The following is a 16357-nucleotide window of genomic DNA, read 5'->3' as shown; positions in this document are numbered from 1 at the left end:
TTGACCACAGACAGAGGGTGAGAGTCCTCCCTTTGCTGAGGGTCAGCATAGAGTCTTCAGTGACTTTTGAGTGGTGACCTAAGCATGGGAGATGGGGGACTATTTCACCCAGAAAGTGCTACTTATTTTGGCATGCTATACCTATTCATTTTGATATGAGATTATTCCTGAGAATACTTAAAGGGTCAGATCTTTACCCCTGCTCCACCCACTCCTTTATGCCAGGTAAAAGGGCTGGAGTGGTGCAAAGAGACTAAAAGCCCCAATTTCAGCTGGGGAGGATTGTCCCAGTGCAAACACCACAGAAGACAGCCAGGAGCCCCAAATGTAGGGTGCATACAGAGGCAGGGCTGGAGGGGCATGTCAGGGACAGGGCCACAAAAGGCCTCGCTACAAAGATCTTGGGCAGCACTGGGCCCAAAGGAGGCCAGGGAGGCTGCTGTAACTGAGACTACATCTCATCATAAGTGCTACAGTGGCATAGCTGCAGCCAAACTGCTGTAGCATTTCTATTGTAGGTGTGACGGGCTGGATCACAGAAACCCCCTTGGGACTGCCACCTGATGTGTCAAGACTACTTCAGCCCCTGCTTTCCCTGCCAGCTTAGGACTCCAGCACCCTGTCTTGCTGAGCCGGACTACTCCAACTCAGACCCAGGGTCTGAACCAAGTCCCACAAACTGCAAGCTTATGTGAGAGCAACTTACAGAAGTGTGCCTGTCTTTAACACTCAGATGCCCAACTCCCAATGGGGTACAAACCCTAAATAAATCCGTTTTACCCTGCATAAAGCTTATACGGGGTAAACACATAAATTGTTTGCCCTCTATAACACTGATAGAGAGGTATGCACAGCTGTTTGCCCCTTCTCCCCCAGGTATTAATACATACTCTGGCTTAATTAATAAGTGAAAAGTGATTTTATAAAATACAGAAAGTAGGATTTAAGTGGTTCCAAGTAGTAACCGACAGAACAAAGTGAATTACCAAGCAAAATAAAATAAAATATGCAAATCTAAGCCTAATACAGTAATAAAACTGAATACAGATAAAAACATCACCAGTTCCAGTAATCTTTCTTTTACAGACTAGTCTCCTTCTAGTCTGGGTCCAGCAATCACTCACACTCCCTGTAGTTACTGTTCTTTGTTCCAGTTTCTTTCAGGTATCTTTGGGGGTGGAGAGGCTCTCTCTTTAGCCAGCTGAAGACAAAATGGAGGGGCCTCCCAGGGGTTTAAATAGACTTTCTCTTGTGTGTGGAGACCCCCTCCTCTCTCCTTTGCAAAGTCCAGCTACAAAGGGAGTTTTGAAGTCACCTGGGCAAGTGACATGTGCATGCATGACTGAGTTCCTTACCAGCCAAGCCACATTCCTGGGAAAGCCCAGATGTGGATTGGCATCTCCATGTTCATTGTTGGCTTAAGGGCTTCTTGACTGGGCACTTACTGAGAATAATCTTTTCTCAGGAAGCTGACCAACTGCTTCACTAAAACCTACTCAGAATCAAACAAGTATGCAGCCAATATTCATAACTTCAAATACAAAAATGATACATGCACACAAATAGGATGAATAGATTCAGTAGATCATAACCTTTACAGAGATATGTTACATGGCATATGTAGCATGAAACACATTCTAGTTATGTCAGTATACATTCATAAGTATATTTCCATAAAGCCTTATGGGGGGCACCATCACTGTAGGCACTTCTGACATCAGCAGAAAGGGGTTTTCTAACACTATAGTTAATCCAGCTCTCCAAGAGGTGGTAGGTAGGTTGACAGAAAAATTCTTCCATTGGCCTACCTGCATCCACACTGGGTGTTAGTTCAACCTAACCACAGCACTCAGGGCTTGAAATTTTTTACAGGCTTGAACACCACAGCTAGGTCAATCTAATTTTTGAGTGTAGACCAGGCCTGAGACTAGAACAGAGGACTATTATACAGAGAGCTCTCCAGTCCTTAGCTCCCTCTGGGCTGTGAATTCTGTACCGTGTCTCAGAGGCACCACACAGAATCTCACTCAAAAGTGTCCAAGACATTAAGGGACAAATTTTCATCTCAACTCCCATTTAGGCACCAAAATAAGTGATCAGGTTTTCAAAAGAGCCAGGTGCATGTTGGATGCCAGATTCATTTGAAAATCTGTGATAAAAAGGTCACAACAGTAGCTACTGTGAGGCTGACCACTTCTGAAATCCAGCTTTTATTTATTTAAATTAAATAAATGGGAGCTAACCTCCCAAACAACAGAGTAAAAGAGGCAGTTAGAGACAAAGACTTTTAAAAATGGGAAGTCAAATCCTACTGAGGAAAAGAGAAAGAGAGAAACTCTGGCAAGTCAAGTCAAGTATAGAAGTATAATTAGGCAGGCCAAAAAAAAAGAATTTAAAGAGCAACTAGCAAAAGACACAAAAATTAAACAGCAAAAATTTTAAGTACATCAGAAGCAGGAAACCAGCCAAACAATCAGGGAGGCCACTGGACAATCAAGGTGCTAAGGGAGCATTCAAGGATTACAAGGCTAAATGTATTTTCTGCATCAATCCTCACTACAGAGGAAGTGAGGGAGATTTCCACACCTGAGACATTCTTTTTAGGTCACAGATCCAAGGAACTGTCCCAGACTGACGTGTCAGTAGAGAAGGTTTTTGAACAAATTGATAAATTAAACAGTAATATGTCACCAGGACCAGTTAGTATTTACCCATGTGTTCTGAAGGAACTCAAATATGAAATTACAGAACTACTAACTGTGGTATGTAACCTATAGCTTAAATCAGCCTCTGTCTAGATGACTGTCAGATAGCTAATGTAATGCCAATTTTTTTAAAAGGCTCCAGAGGCAATCCTGACAATTACAGTCTGGTAAGCCTGATTTCGATACCAGGCAAATTGCTTGAAACAAACATGTGGACAAAGGTGATCCAGTGATGATATCCAGTAATATAGTGATCTAGACAGAGGCTGGACTTTCAGAAGTCCCTCACTTGGTCCCTCACCAAAGAGTCTTAAGCAAAGTAAGCAGTCATGGGATAAGGAAGGCCCTCTCATGGATCAGTAACTGGTTAAAGGATAAGGGGGAGAAGGGTAGGAATAAATGGCCAGTTTTCAGAATGCAGAGAGATAAATAGTGGGGCTCTCCAAGGATCTCTACTGGGACCAGTGCTGTTCAACATATTCATAAATGATCCCAAAAAAGGGATAACAATGAGGTGGCAACATTTGCAGATGATACGGTATTACTCAAGATAGTTAAGTCCAAAGCTGACTTCAAAGAGTTACAAAGGGCTCTCTCAAAACTGGGTGACGGGGCAAGAAAATGACAGATGAAATTCAATATTGATAAATGCAAAGTAATGCACACTGGAAAACAGAATTTCAGCTATACATATAAAATGATGGGATCTAAATTAGCTGTTACTACTCAAGAAAGATCTTGGAGTCATTGTGAATAGTTTTCTGAAAACATCTGCTCAATGTGCGTCGGCAATCAAAAAAACTAACAAAGTTAGGAACCATTAGAAAAGGGATAGATAATAAGGCAGAAAATATCATAATGCCACTCTATAAATCCATGGTATACCCACACCTTGAAATTGTGTTCAGTTCTGATCACTCCGTCTCAAAAAAGATATATTAGACTAGGACAAAGTACAGAGAAAGGCAACAAATATGATTGGAGGTATGGGACAGCTTCCATACGAGGAGAGATTAAAAAGACTAGGACTGTTCAAGCTTAGAAAAGAGACGACTAAGGGGGGAAATATGTAGAAATCTATAAAAGTCATGAATGATGTGGAGAGAGTGAATAAGGAAGTGAAATGTTCTTTACCCCTTCGCATAACACAAAAACCAGGGGTCACCCAATGAAATTAATAGGCAGCAGGTTTAAAACAAACAAAAGGAAGTACTTCCTCATAACGCATGATCAACCTACGGAACTTGTTGACAGGAGAAGCTGTGAAGGCTAAAAGTATAACTGGGTTCAAAAAAGAATTACATAAGTTCATGGAGGCTAGGTCCATCTGTGGCTATTAGCCAAGATGGTCAGGGATGCAACTCTATGCTCTGGGTGTTCCTAAACCTCTGACTGTCAGAAGCTGGGACTGGATGACAGGGGATGGATTATTCAATAAATTGCCCTGTTCTGTTAATTCCCTTTGAAGCATGCGGCTCTGGCCACTGTAGGAAGACAGGATACTAGGCTAGATGGAGCATTTGTCTGAGTAGTATGGCCATTCTTATGAGCTATTTTGAAAAGCTGGTGCTTATTTGAGACGTTTAAGAGTATTTGACACATGCCAGCACAGCACAGAGGATTCTTAAAAGCAATTAAGGTCTGTACATACAATTGTATGGAAGCTATTCCATATATTATCTCATAACATAACAACTGCAAACAACCACTAAAGTACTTTTCTTTCAGAATTAAATTTAAATGAATGTTTAAGTATTAATATCTCGATTCAATTTTAAAAAGTCACATGGGCAGACAGAGATCTTTTCTGCAAGACAAAATAGGCACAGCGCATGAATGATCAATGAGCAGGGGCTAGTAGATACAGCTGTTTGGAAAGCAGCCTTTGCATTCTGTGGGAAATTTCAACTTTTTGACATATGTTCCTGTTCTGAACTGGAACAAAAAGTTGAAATGTCAAAATTTCTCAGAATAGAAATTTTGAAAAAAAATTATTTGGAACCATTAAAATGTTGTGATAATGTAAAAACCTTTCATTGTGATTATATAGAAACAATATTATATATAACCATAATATTAAGTTTATTATAACATACAAGTCAAAGTGAAATAAAATGATAATGTTGAAACAAAACATTTTACGCTATCAAAATGAAATATGTTTATATCAAACAGACAAGAAAGCTGAAATGACTCGTTTTGACACTTTTCTGTGGAAAATGTCTACAAAATCTTGCAAAACATTTAAATTTTGACAAAACTGCAGTTTCCAACAGAAAACTGTTCCGTGAAAAATGTTTTGAACAGCCCTACTGGCGGTTTGGCCTCCACCAGAGAGGTCGGGCCCCTTCACCTGACTCTAAAAGAAGTTCATGGAGCACTGCCTTCCCCAGGACAGTCAATGTGTCAGTCCAGCATGCTCCCAACTGGAGTTCGGAAGGAACTGTATCAGAGTCTGGTTCACAGAGATGCTAAGCACTTGCAGCTCTCCTTGACTCCAATGTTATGGGTGCTGAGCACTTTTTGAAAATCAGTGCCTATGTATTCAACTGTGGATTCATGCATTTTTACAAATGGCCAAGTGCGAAAAGACTCCATTTACATGGAGCAACCACATGGACAGTGACAGCTTCATCCAGAAACTATACGTAGATCTATATTGCAAGTAGAAGTTGTTTGTGGGGTAATTACCACCTTCTTGCCTGCTCTGTGCTTACATGTGACTGGGTGATGCCAGAAGATGGAGGTGAAAAAAATCTCTCTTCCCCCCAGCATTTTTTTTTTCAAATTTATTTTTACTTAGCACTCATAGCTCTCACTCCTGGAATCAGCAGTCACATACATCAATGTCACGTTCTGGGTTGCAATCCAGACAAGTAAGGAGTTGTGTCACCATCCATCCCTCAATCTTGGGTACTTCAGAATGCTTTGCTCTTGTAGCTCCCAGCCTGGGCCGCTCACAGCCTACCAGCATGCAGGTCAGACCCTAAATGTCCGTGTATAGCTGCAGCCCTGGTCCAACAACTCTCACCCCAGCAGTCTGCAGCAACACACCAGTCACACTCTGCCTTCCATCAGCCTTGGTTACTACTTGCAGAGTGACCCCAACATACTCTCAATCCCGAATTTTCCCCAAAAGTGTGTTCTGCATTGTCCAACCCTCTCCTGGACAGTTCAAATAGTCAAGGTTAATTGCCCCTGTAAAGGGTCAATACTCAACAATATTTAACTGAAGTTACCAAACAGTTCACTTTAAACACAGCACTGGGTTGGTTTTGATTAAAAAATATAACAAAACAAAAGAAGATAGAACTTTAGGTAAACTCAAGTATAAGAAATAAAGTTAGAAATGGTTATAAGCAAATAAAAGTGAAAACACATGTCTAGAAGTCTAAAACTTTATCTACCAAGTGTCGGTTCAAGGCTTTTTTTAAGATGGCCTTTCTCACCCAGAGTCTTCCAGCAACATGGTAATTGACATTTTCCTTGGTCAGGATCTCTTCCAGAAGCCTGAGGGCACTGGTGCCTTTGTCTTCTTAGGTGAAAGAGAGATATTGGAGTTCTCTGCCCCTTTCTATTATAGTACAGTGAACCTTTGAAGTGGATTCTTCTGAGGGTTACCTTTTGAAGTAAAGTTTATATAAGCAGTAAAGAAGGCAATATGGAATCTGGTGGTGAAGGAGGCTTCATGCTCTTTCTTTCCTCACTTGTGTTTGCTGAAATGTAAATTTGCTTTGTCTCCTGACATTTCCTCCTACTACTGTCCTGATGACCCTGTTTGCTACTTATATGTAAACTGAGGTAAACACATATTTCTTTGTTTAGGATAGACCTGTTTAATAACTTTTGCCTAAGCAGGGCTGTGTAGTTTTGAACATGTGCTGATAACTTCATACATGAGGATTTCATAACTTTACACATAATCTGCTTCATATATTTCACCATATTATTAACCAGAGAGTTATTAGTTTTCAAATGATACCTCACAAGGCATATTTTTTACAAAGATTATTACAATAGAGCGTCAGGTGTGAATACAGGAGTGCTTTTGGTCACAATCAGACCCGCATTTATGTTCCTTTAGTTATAGAACAACATTAATCCCTTCAGTCACACAGCAGATATCCATCATTCCAAAATCTGTCTCCAGCAAGATTTCTCATGACTCCAGCTACAACACTAACTTTAAATTATTCATTTGGCATGAAAATCAGACATGGATGAAATGACAAAAGCAGAGAGACACAGAGCCCCATGAATGAGAGCATGTGATAGGCTGGGCCTTTTTCTGAGAGTCACATTGGGGCAGCTTCAGAGTCTATTCGCCTTCCAGAGTCCTTTCCCCACTTGGGAACCTTACTCCATCCTCTCCGGTTCTCAGGTGTGTGGTGGGGAGTGGGGCGATCTTCCGCTTAAGGAAATGTTCAGTCTCTGAGTCTCTTATAAAAGTGTAGTTTGTTTATGGAGGGTCCAGCATAGGTGGACCCCAAGTCAGGGTTTATCTTCTTTAACCCCTGTCCCACAGTGATAATTTTGTCCCAGGTCTATTAAGTCCTTGTGGGTGGTGGAGGCTCGTCAATTTAGCTGTTTTTCTCTCAGCAACTCTGTAGCAAGTCAGCTTTCCTCCTTTCCTTCTGAGGCCAGCAGCTTTCCTCCTGGTTGCCACTCCTTCCTGTGTCAAGCTCTCCTTTTTAAGCTTGGCCCTCCAGCTGGTTATTTAGTACTCGTTTAACCCAGAGGAGCTCATTAGTCTTCTCCTGATTGTGATGGGGGCATGCCCCATCCCAGGGTATAATCACAACACGGTTTGTCACATACCACAGTAGGGCAACAATCATCTAATGTTTTAGGCCCAGATAAATGGCATTGACAATTAAATAAAATATTTAACCATAAAATGTAGGGAAGGTTGGGGACATTTTTGTGCAATGACATGATGTTAATACCTAATTTCATGTTTGTGAGTCACTGCTCTTAGTCAGGTCCCGGGGACCAGCTCAAAAAACATCATGTAATTGACATCCTTGCCCTTCCAGCAGAAAGCTCACCAACTATATGAACATGGACAATGAACAGCCATCTCACTGAAACAGGTCAGAATTGAGGCACCTGGATGAACCTCTGATGCTACCACTGCCCATGCTAGTGTATCTATTCTGTAGCTATGCAGACAGCATCATTTTCTAGTCGTGTCGGTAAACCCTAGCATAAGACAACAAACTCACAAAGAACATTAAACAAGTCGTGTGGCATTCCAAAACAAAAAAACATGTAAGGTGGGTGCTGAGCACCAGGCAGTATAGGGACATGAACAACACTGGAGAAATTTCACACATTTTGGCATCAATAACAGTCTGAACATGGAGGGCATTTGGTGCAGTCACAAATATGTGCAAGAATTCAGGAGTAAAGGAAAACAAGTTCATACAAATTGGGTAGTTGGATCATGTTAAATTCCATCATCACTGGGCCACATTACTGCAAGAGACTGTAAATTAAGAGTAATTCCAGTGAAATCAGTGGAATTAATCTGGAATTATATCAACACAACTAAGAGGAGATTATGACCTGTATCTTATAAAGGTGAAGATACTGATCAATAACTAAAAGTAATTGTGACCAAAAGTGAAAATCAAGCTATGAAGAAACAAGACCCAAAAACCAAAAGCAGTGTATAATCAACAATATATAAGCATAACGAGGAAGAGACAGCACAAGAAAGTAGCACTGTAATACACAAACGGAGAAAGTGAATGGAAGAATCTTGGATTTTACACTGGGAAGGGATGGGAAGGAAGGGATGGGAAAATGAAAAAGGCATTGACATCCTGAAAGAAAAAGAAGGATGAAGATGTCAAGGAGTCTCTTAAACAGAAATGTGAGCATAAGAAATGAAGAGATGCACAAGAATAGATTACGGGAAATTGTATAAATAAATAGCTGAATGGCACAAACAAAAGGAATTGACAGCAGTGTGAGCAGAGCCTTACTCTAGAGAGAGTTCTTTCATCATTAAAGATAAGAATAGGAAGCAAAACAACGTGACAAGTGAAAAAAAATCAGCGAGTTGGGAGTGCTGTCTGAAACCGTGGTGTGTATTCATCCCATGTCTCACATACACCATTTCATTTATAAGACAGACAGCAATGAGGTGACTCAAAAAGTAGCTAAGATAGCTTGTTAATAGTGGACGTAGCTATTAGCAGTGGATGTCATCTCAGGTCAGATGCTGAAAACAAGAGACTACAGTCTAGTGACATGGTCTTATTAATTTTGCTTAACTCTTGCACGTTAACTTCATCTACACAGATGGACTTATGTTCTTACCCTACTCTTGGCAGACATGTAGAAACATCAAGGAACAGGTTTGTATCCTTTTTAAGCAAGGTATCTTTTTATTTTAGGTTATATAATGATGTCCATTTAGAACAACAACTTTTTTTAAAAACCTGCACACCGAGAGCAGAAAGAGACTGATGTTCTAGCAGTGCATCTGAGAGAGAGCACGTTACACCAGTGGTCTGTAGTTTACACTCACTCACTGGGTGTAGGGCAAGAAGTGGATGTTAACCTGTAAGCCGGGGGACCTGGCTATCTTAGAGACTACCTCCTCATGGGATTTTTCACCTCACTGTAGGCAAGTCGAAGGGAATATCCCATACATGGTTGTGACAAATGTTATGGCTCTCCTGCAAGCTGATGTCGCTTTCTGTCTGAATTTGGAGATAATACATGCTGTCTGGTGATATGTTTTACTATTGCTCTGCTCTTTGATCAGAGCTCTCTAGCTGACCTCCACTCATTAACTTACTTACACACACACACACACACACACACCATGGTCACATTATGGGGGTTCTAGTGACACCCCTAGTCTGCACTTCTGTATCCAGAGTGATCAAAACAAAAATTTGCTCATAAACTGTTAAAAAGCCACTTCTGTATCTAGTATGGCTAAAATGGACATATTCAAAAGAAAATATACAATTTTCATTTTTCTTTACAAAGGAGATTTATAAAGGGAATTTCTCCAGTAAACTCTGGCAATTAATTTGAAATGGGGCCTAGGACAGATAAACTTCAGAAGGCATATCTCACATTTTCCATAAATCTCTCACTGGTAATTGTAAAAACAGACCAAGATAAATTGGGCAGACACCTAATAAGTCCCATAATACTTCTGAGCGTCTCATAGTTATTCTCCTATAGAGAGATAGCTGCATATCCTCCTAATCAGCTTCAGCTTTGCATGTTCTTACATTTACCCAGGTCATAGCTATTAGTTCTTCTCATATCATTATTTGAAGTAGCTGCAATTCTTTTTTAGACTAAGATATGTACAGATCATCCCCTGCTCTCCTGTCAAATTTCCCCAGTGCTTCCAAACAACTACACATACAATTAAGAACTCCAGCTTTCTGACATGCAGAGGATCCCTCCCCATTCCAGGGAGGAAAGGTCACATTTTTTCTGTTGTGTAACCAAAAGTTATAGATTTGTTCATTCCTGAGGAACTGACATACAAATAGATTAAGCTGCCAGAACTAACTTCCCCCTAATCATTCCACTGCCATATCTCACTGGTCCTGGCTCTCAGAGGTTACTTTATTATTTGTTTCTACTTGCATTCTGTGACAGGGTCTGTCTCTGTGGTACTCCTCGTGGTGCAGTGTGGCACTGCTTATCCTGTCTCAGGGTCTCCAGTGGCCAATCCCCACCTCTGTCCAGTCCACTGGTGCTTCAGCCCTCCAGCTAAGACATGTATCAGTCCCATCCTTTCCACGGTATTCAAGTCCAAAGTACAAGAAAACTAAGAACTCAAAACAAAGTCCTCCAATATGTCTTCAGTGAGACCCCACCCTCCTGCTAAGGGCCTGTCTTCAAATAGCCACTTCTTTGGTTGGTCTCCCTGCACCCGAGCATCCTATGCACCAGGAGACTAGGCCAGCCAGCAAGCAGTCTTCGAGCCTTGGCTATAACCAGGTATCTCTCACTGAGAGAGAAGCAGAGCTCTCCTCTCCTTCCCAGTCAGTCCTGAACTGTGCTAGGCCTTCTCCTTTTAACTCCCCTCTCCACACTTGACATCTGCTGCAGCTGTAGCAGGGTGGGGCTAACTGGGGTCAAAGGCCCTCATTAACCTTCTCCTTGCCAGTGTAGGGCCTATATGCCCAATCACACACGCACAGTACACAGCACTATACAGATGCCCCCCACAAAAAAAGGCTCAGTCCCTCCCCCAAGAACTTACAGGCATGTGGTAACCTATCCAGCCAAATCACACACAATGAATAATTGCCTAGTTGTTCAAAGATAAGCGATTAATTTCCCATAATACCCAGGCCCTTGGCTGAGACACCTGATGCTTCACCTTCTAAGCCTGGAGTGCACAAGGAGGAAAGAAAGTTGCATCTAATTTTCTGCAGGTCAATATTTTGATTAGAAGAATTTCCTGGGTGAGAGAAATCATTTTATCATACACTCAGCAAGAATCATAGAATACCAGGGTTGGAAGGGACCTCAGGAGGTCATCTAGTCCAACCCCCTGCTCAAAGCAGGACCAATCCCCAATTTTTGCCCCAGATCCCAAATGGCCCCTTCAAGGGCTGAACTCACAACCCTGGGTTTAGGTGGCCAATGCTCAAACCACTGAGCTATCCCTCCCTACAAATCTTTTGTATTTAAAATCAAAGGTCCTGGTTCTCCGTTCAGTTAGAACAAATTTACAATAGTGAGACAGGGGAATCGCACGCCAAATTTTAAATTAAAAGGAGCATTCTTATCAGCCTCCTACATTGCAGTCACCAGAGCATAGAAAAGTGATATTTAGGCCACTGCCTTTATTGTGAGTACATTTCAGAAGCTGCCAGCCTTTCTCCGTCCTCTTATAAAATCTACCAGGAGAAAAGTGCTATTTGACACTCATAGAAGAAATTTTCCCCCGTCATTGGGCAGCGACGGGTGTAGTCAGATATTTCCTATGTATGCTGCAGTTACCATTTTTAATTTCCTAGAGGCAATGTACCCTTTTCCCTCATGCCCAAGTTGCCTGCATGGCCAGGTGATGGGTTGTTGCCATGCCACCTACCAGCCACTGATCTTTTTTGAGACCAAATATGTACTATGATTGATTATCTTTAATATGAAGATTAAACTAGCGATGCCATTTATCCACATGCCAGGCATGGACCATACAGCTTATCCATGCTCCCTTTTGTTGACATTAGCCTGACCATATTCTCAAGAACTGCTCAGCTTCGCCTTAGCCAAGACTGGCACACAAGAAAATCACACTTTATTCACTATAAGCCTTGGGATCTCAGCTCTCTGAAACGGTAACTTTTTAATGTTTTCCCTAGGTTTCCTGTAAATTTTCCTATTCTAACATTACAGAAACAACTGTATGAAAGCAGGCAAGATCCGGAATCTTCCGCAACCACTGGAACCTTTAGCAACCACAGTATCTATCTATCTAGGGGATTATATGACCTGATCAATGCAGCATGTGCCTGACCAAGAGTCTTGAGGTTGTAGAGTCTTTCCACTGACTTCACTAGGCTTTGGATCTGAGTAGTGTACAATATTAGTGACTGTATCCTCAATACTCCAGAGGAGTAAAAAGCATTATTAAGTTTATACAATATACACCTTTATACCAGTATAGTTGCAGCCACACTAGGGACTTGTACTGCTTTAATTATATCTGGTTCTAAACTATATAGTTATAGTGGTACATAAACTGTGTGTAGACAAGCTCTTAAGCTGTAATGTTTTTGAGGCAGAGACTGTGTCTTCCTATTCCCAGGAACAGTGCTTATGTCTGTGGGTGCTACCATAATACAGACAAGTAAAAATGGTCCTTTCCACTCTCTCACCCTTTTGGGAGGCTGGGAAGCTCTTGGGTGGGAGGCAAATACAGAAAGCAGAATTGGCACTAGGACCACTCTTCCTCTGTCTCCCTTCCTTCAGCCTCCATTAGCCTCTCACAAAAGTCTCTGCTGGCACCTCTTTCTGCCCTGGCTCCCAGAATGGCTCTCTTCCACTGTAGCCAATAAAATGACTCTTGGCTCCAAAGACACGGTGGGTGAGGTAATAGCTTTGATTGTCTCTCTTACCAACAGCAGTTGGTCCAATCTTTTGAGCTACATAGAGCTCTTCTTCAGATCTGGGAAACTTACTCAGTGTCACAGCTAAATATAAGTTTAACTACTTATGCTAAACAAACAATATGTTCCACCTGGTGACACTAGCTGTGGCACTTTGAGTTGGTCCAATCATAGATATTACCTCACCCGCCTTGTCTCTCTAATATCCTGGGACTGACACAGCTACAACAGTCTGGCCTCCAGACTATGGGTGGGAGGTAATGGAGCCTGGGGGAGGCTGAGCTCCACTAATGCTCCCCGCCACAGCCCCAGGGCTGGACCGCGGCAGGGTTCAGAGCTCCTCTGGCCGACTGGGTCTCGGGGCTCCTTTGAGCGGCTCCAGGGGCCAGCGAGCCAGCCCGGGGTTTGGGGCCACTCTGGCGGGCCAGCCAGCAAGAGCAGTCGGGGGAAGAAGGAGAGTGGGAGTGGGGAGAAGGGGCGGGACCTCAGGCAGAAAAGGCAGAGCATGGGAGCTAGCCTCCCTGACCTGGGGGTGCACGCGCCACCCATGGTCCAGCCCCAAGGGCTTTGTCCTTTTTTTGTCAGAGTGGTTCACCACTTCCATTCAGATGGGTCTCTTCTCCAGCTCCTGCAGCTCTTTTTCAGGGTGGGGAGAAAGGAGGCTACAGGCCAAATTTGAAAATGCACAGATGCAACTTCACAGCCAAGAAATACAAGATTCTCCCACGCTATGGATAACAACATAGTTAGCAATGGAATCCATGCATTGTCATAAAAGTGTGGGACGATGCTGTCACAGGTACTGGAACTGGGGTACCACTGAGCCCTCTCACCCACCAGCCTGGGCTTCCTCTCACACTGTGTTGCTGTGACAAGCTGCACAGCCCTCCAGTCTGCACTTTCACCAGCATACATACACGTAAGGACATACCCAGCTGCAGTTACATGCAGGCTCTCTGACCAGCTCCCGCATAGTGAGGCTACAGCTAAGGCAACTCTCAGCTACCCAAGCTCACACCCACCTCTGGAGTATAAATCCAAAATCATACCGTCTTGCACTGCACAGGGAAGTGTACAGTGTAAGCCAGCGATTCTCAATTTTGGGTCAGGACCTCAAAGTGGGTCATGATCCCTTTTTATTGGGGTTGCCAGGGCTGGCTTAGACTTAATGGGACCCGGGGCCAAATCCCAAGCCCAGGGGCTTCAGCCTGGTTGGTGGCATGGCTTCAGCCCTTGGCAGCATGGCTCAGGTTACAGCCCTGGCTTTGGCTTGGGGCTTGGTTCCCAGACCAGTCTGTGGAAAATACTGACATCCCAAGATGGAGTCAAGCGACATGTGGTATCATCACATGTCCTTGTAGAGTCATAGTAGCCATTACTTGGATGCTGTCTATAGTGTTCACAGAAAGGATCCCCAGGTGGGAGATAAGCTTCTGCTAAGGCCTATTGTTTTTTCCTAATGGCCCATTGCCCTGAATGGGCCCTTCCCCACCCACTAGCTAGACTGAAAGCATCTTATCTGGGCATTACTACATGTGAAATATGGATACATAGTCAATATTCATAACTTCAGATACAATAATGATACATACATACAAATAGGCTAATAATATTCAGCAAATCATAACTTTTCCAATGACACCTCACATGACTTATTTTGCATACAATACAATTATGTCACAATCCTAGCATCATAATATCACTGTGAAGAATATGGGTTGCAGTGTCACAGATGCACTTCTTTGACCAAGTCTTGCCACAGTAGCCCCACCAAAACCATACTTAAAACATAAACTGCATGCAGAGCAGTGAGAGGAGGAGAGATATAAAGGCATCGTCTTGTGTAAGGTGTCCCAATATCACAGTGATAGGTATGGGATAAGAACCAAAATAGATTAGATTGGGCAAAACAGATGGACCCTTTCTGGGTACTGCTGTAATAGAAGGACCAAGCATTCTCTTCCACACTGAAACACACTTGAAGCATTATTAGTTCCCACTAAGATTTCTGATCAGGAATCTGCAGGGTCAAATGATGCAGTGAAGGATGGCTAGTCCCCAATCTCAGCCCTTTATGCCCACACCAAAACCTGCAGACCTTCTTCCTCAGGACACCGCAGGACAGAGAGGCTTCCACAAGATTCTCATGAAGGGGAACAATACTGCAGATCTGCAGCTCCCCGTCTTCCGTGCCTTACAAGAGGAAGGCACTGGATTTCTGTCCCCTCCATTCACAGGAGTGAAGGGGACCATCCAGCCCCTAAATGCTAGAATTATAGGCAGCATCAATCCAATCCAAGAAGTTATTTATAACTCAAAACAAAATGACAAGGGGCATACATTGAAATGAAAGAAAGATTCAGAGCAGATTTCCAAAAGCTCTTTTCATGCAGATCAATATAAATGTGCAGAACAGCCTACAAGGCAGGACTGTGTTGTGTCTAGGGTGACCGGATGTCCCGATTTTACAGGGACAGTCCCAATTTTTGGGTCTTTTTCTTATATAGGCTCCGATTACCCTCCACCCCCGTCCCGATTTTTCACATTTGCTGTCTGGTCACCCTAGTTGTGTCAAACCATCGGGATCATATAATGACCGGTGTAACAGCATCATGCAGGCAACGGAGTAAGGAACAAAAGAGAGGAATGAATCTTGCTTGCTAGATTAGAAAGGAGGCTATTTGGGATGGGACCTAAGTCTTATTTCTACGATCTGTACAGCACTCAGCACATTTTCAACAAAACTACAACAGTAACAATCACTAGCACTGTCCGTCCTGCATTGTAAATTTCTCTGTGAAGAGGCTGTCACTTCTGCCAGTTACACTGGTGAATCCACTACATTCAGTCGCTCCATCTGCTACATATGCTAGATCCACCGGCTCTAACGTGTGCTCACATCACCCTTTGTTCTGGACCCCATTCCTCCATTGGCTGAAAATGCCACCTCTGCCAATTACACCAAACATTTGTTTCGTTACAAAATGACACTATTGCACATACTTGCTATATGAGGTGGAGCAGTTCTCCTAGTTCAATACGTGCTCCTTATGCTTCCAGTGTCTACAAGGAATCCAAAACTCTCCTTACTGTTGCTGTTACTGTGAGACCAGTTCCACAACAAATGCATGTTTCCAGTGCTGGAAGAGATGCACTTTGCACTTTGCCAGCAAGAGTTTTTAAACACTGCATGCATATAATTGTATTTAATGGAATTAAAGAGGCAGATCCTCTGCTGTTGTAAATTGGAGTAGGTCCACTGACGTCAACAGGGCGCACGCCGATTTGCACCAGCTGAAGCTCTGGCCCAGAGGGTTTATCAACGGGCATCTGAACACCATCCCATAAACCCAATACAAAACATGAAAACTAAGAGACCAGTTCCTACTAATACAAAGAATAAGGAAGGGAAGGGGGTGGCAAACAGTAAAACAAGAAAGCGAGGAGGTAGCTAAAACAAGGTCGAGGATAAGTCTGCTGAAATAAATGGGACTTGCCGCACTTTCTATAGACAGCCAACAAGAGACAGTGATGAAACTTCTCCGAGAC

At 42.8% G+C, this 16357-nt stretch overlaps 1 long non-coding RNA gene across 2 annotated transcripts in view; it reads right to left on the bottom strand.

Moving 5' to 3' along the window:
- The window catches only part of LOC311516134, an 84223-nt gene extending 68268 nt beyond the window's left edge, over nt 1-15955 (bottom strand). The window contains exon 1 of one of the 2 annotated variants that reach the window (XR_014710337.1): nt 15812-15955. This is a non-coding gene — a long non-coding RNA (uncharacterized lncRNA). The remainder of the gene's footprint in view (nt 1-15811) is intronic. The other variant, XR_014710338.1, reaches the window with a different exon arrangement.
- Between the last annotated feature and the right edge of the window lie 402 nt (nt 15956-16357).

The sequence above is a fragment of the Lepidochelys olivacea genome, assembly GCF_965140295.1.
Source record: "Lepidochelys olivacea isolate rLepOli2 genome assembly, chromosome: 2".
NCBI classification, from domain to species: domain Eukaryota; kingdom Metazoa; phylum Chordata; order Testudines; family Cheloniidae; genus Lepidochelys; species Lepidochelys olivacea.
The sequence above is the reverse complement of the archived record's forward strand: the minus strand, read 5'-3'. Positions and strand labels throughout refer to the sequence as shown.